Below are 3,855 nucleotides of genomic sequence, written 5' to 3' on the forward strand. Positions count from 1 at the left end.
CCCACCATGCCCACTAAAGAGCCGCGCTGTATAATAGCTTGAGTTTGGTGCAACAAAAAGTGTACAGGAAACAAACTCTGGCAATATAAATGTGGATAGACTGAAAATGACTTTTGACAGACGGTACCGCGGCCAGGCTGTCAGCGTCACTCTGAACAGAGTGAGTTCTTGTACACTGCTTTTCCCAGCTTGGTTTTAAAGCAACTTACAAAGGTTGGATGCTGTTATCTTCAGTGTACGGCTTGTGAAAATGGGGTGTGGAGAAGGAAATCAGCCTGAGCACAGGGCTTCTGGCTTCCTTCACGTTGTGCTTGGTGCTCACCGGGTGCCACCGATGGTCCACCAGGAGGCGGCTGGAGCTTCTGTACCCCACCTCCCCACGGCACTGCGAAGTGCCAGCCATCTTTTGCTTCTCAGCTCTATTTCAAATCAGTGGGAAGCCTCTCCATCCCGTCCCCGCTCCCTGACAATGGCTGCTTTTCTCAGGACAGCCGATGCTAGCACCGCTCTGTCCTGGTACTCACGTCCCTCGTCTGCTCAATGTATCACAGCTGGGTGCACGGATGAAATACGCCGGTCGCCTTTGAAATGCATTGCCTCGGTGTGCAGCGCTCACATTATGAGAAGTTTTAACTGTTTTGTTTACCACTTAAATGCAGATTTTATTTTCACTGTCTTTGCTCCTTTGCAAGGCTTTTGGTGTGAACTTAAACATGAAAATCGTGTTCTTTAACAATATGTTAAAAGTGCTTATATGTTAAAAGTGCTCACCACAAAGCAGACACTTCTTTGTTGGGCAACCAGCACGGCTTTTTCATCTCGTCTGTGTGTCCTCACCCGCCCCAACCTATTTAGGTCAATACAAGCAACTTCAGAGGAAGTCACTGCCTGGTTATAAGAGTACGGCTTTGGGCTGCCGAGGACAAAGTGAGTGAGGAAAACAGGAGTGCTTTTGGGCCATCCCGGAGCTGCAGATACACTCTGAATGTTACAGGGTGTACCCACCTGACGGTGTCTGGTCCTTCTCCTTTGGATGCTGAAGCCCATCCTTTTGCTGAAAGGCGCTGCCTTGTGCACCGGGACAAAGACCTGCGCTTTGTGTCCCAGGGCAGGAGTGCGGATCCAAACCTTCACGAGGGGTGGAGAAGAGGCTGGGACGCTGCCCTGTGGCACCACAGGTAATGGGGCCGGGCAGGGGGATGGGCTGGGGCTGTCAGATCCCACCGGAGTCCTGTCCTCCCTCTGGCCTCCGTGCCCCCTTCTTGCCTGACACCTGGGCTGGACTGCATTAGGTGCTCTTTCAGACGTGTCTGCCATTAAAGGAGCGCAAGGAGCACAGGGAACCTCTTGCTGTTTTTTTTTCCATGAGTTAGGTCTGCCTTTGCCAGTTCAGAAAACATCCCAGTCCTTTTAGGATGGCATTTACCCATTTGATTTCCAATAGGACTCCTCCTTCTACAAATCTAAGGTGCTTCTGAAACTTCCAGTGTTGTGTGTTTTTTTGTTTTTTGTTTTTTTGTTTTTTTTTTTTTTTCAGTTGCTTTAAAAGCATTTGGTGACTGGAGTGAAATCCAGCTGGCGACCGGTCACTACCTGTGTTCCCCAGGGGTCAGCACTGGGGCCAGTCACCGTCCCTGGAAGTGTTCAAGAACTGTATAGATGTGGCTCTGAGGGATGTGGTTAGTGGGGACGGTGGGGATGGGCTGATGGTTGGACTGGGTGATCTTAGTGGTCCTTTCCAATCTTAATGATTCTCTGATTCATTTATGGGTAGTGAGGAATCACTTTCGTATGAAGCAAAAGAAGGGCATGAATAGAAATCTCAAATGGACCACTGCCCTGTAACCATGTCTCTGCAGTTAAAGCACAATGACAGAGGCCACCCTGCACAGAGCTCTTCCAGACATGGGGCAGCAGTGCACATTCCAAGGTCTAGCCTTGAAACTCCTGCAGGATAGCAGTGCTCTTCTGAAGTGCCATTTCAAACAGATTGCATTCCACTACACGCAACTCCCCCTGTGTAGATGCAGCTATATGAGCAGAAAAAGTGCTTTTGCCAGTATAGCCTATGTTATTTGGGGAAATGCTTGCAGAAAAAGATGCCTGCGGTAGTAGAACTTGTGTTTGCTGGTATCAAAGGGGAATTGTTTGTAGTGCAAACCAGGCCTCTTATATATGAAGCTTTAGGCAGTTCAGCCATCAGTAAAGAAAATCCTTCCTCAGAGGGATTAGGAAGGTTACCTAACAGATATCGCTGCTGGTTTAAGAGCACAAAAGGTTCTGGAGCAATCATAGTGGGAGCCAGAGCCTTGGCCATGCAAATTGTTACAGCCCCACTGACGGCACTGTGAAGATACAGCCTGGGGGTAGCTGCCCCATGCCACAGTCACGTCCTCTGCTTCAGAGCATCCTTCTGGTCCAGGGCACACAGAGCTGCCCCCAGAGCAGAACCTGCACCGTCTGCCCTGGGGGAAGTCAGCAAAGGGCTGTGGGAAGCACTGGAGCAGCACGGTGCCTTGGAGCACACAGCTTTGCAAAGGATGAGGCACGGGGCACATCCCCATCTCCCTACACCAGCAGCTTTAATAAGCATCAGACTCCAGCCAGGAGACTTGGACATTTCTGCAGGAAATGCCCTCAGTGCTGCATCTTGCACCTTGCACAGCAGCATCCTGGCTGCACGGTGCTGCCCACCCAGCACACATCCCGGCTCTTCCCTTCCTGGCTTCCCCTGCGTTTATTGCATGGAGACGTGTGACCCCGAATCAGATGGTGAGCAGCCAGTTAGAGTGGTGTGTGTGAATGCAGAGCCTCACACAGATGCGCTCAGAGCAAACAGAGGATGGGGGGAGGTGGGGAGCGTGAAGCTACCACCTCCTTGTTGCTCCTTCAGCTGCGGTGTGCCAGCAACAGGTCTGTGCCCAGGGGAGAGAACCGAGGGCTGAAAATGAACAGAGCGCTACGGCTCCATCACTGAGCCATGCTCCCTGAGCCAAGCGCAGAACCAACGCCACTGCCTTCATTGCTCTGGGAGGGAGCACCACAGCGGCCCCCGGATGCACTGTCAGTAAGGAGAGGTTAATCAGTGCGTTCATTTGTTGGCGGCTGCTGGAGAAGATGCGTCTTCCCAAGGTCTGAATATGCGAAATGCCCGCAGTTTGCTGAAAGAGGAGGAAAAAAGGCAAAGCAGCGGGCAGCAGAGATGGGCCAAAATGGCCATGTTTACCCTCAGCTCTCGTGTGACAGTGACCTCTATGCACCACTCACCGCTGCTCTGCTGTTGTTTTCTTGTTAGCTCTTCGCTGTCAAATTAATTACTGTGAAGCACTAAGCCTGCCGCCTTCACGTGCTCTTATTAGCTTACAGGATGTCCGAGTGATTGGATTTTTAGCATTATTTCTTTTTTTACATTCCGGGCTTTCCATTCACAACCTGTTAGCAGGAGGCACGAAATGCAGGCGCTAATTCTGAGCGCCTTACCGTGGTGTAGGTGCAGTGCACTGCGCTTACATTAATCGCTGTGATCAGAGCGGGACTGCGATGCGATGGTGCACTGCTGCGCTGTTTGTCCCTCCACAGAGCCAGAGAAAAGACCGGCGATGGCACGGGGATAGCGTTTCTCCCTTTAGCTGATCTCTCCCTGACCCTCTTTACACCCCCGGGCGGCTTCTATTAGTGACAGCTGACAGCAATCCGTGCAGTGCACACGCACGGCCCAAGTTTGATTTTCCTTCTAAAAACGCTCCTTGGAAACGGGCTCCCGCCCTTCGCAAAGCCAGCGCTGGGCTCCGCGGCAGGGACTGAGGCTCCGCACTCCCCCCGCCCCGCAGCCCCCGGCCCGCGCTGGGAGGCCGG

Source organism: Numida meleagris, chromosome 5, assembly GCF_002078875.1.
Source record: "Numida meleagris isolate 19003 breed g44 Domestic line chromosome 5, NumMel1.0, whole genome shotgun sequence".
Lineage (NCBI taxonomy): Eukaryota > Metazoa > Chordata > Aves > Galliformes > Numididae > Numida > Numida meleagris.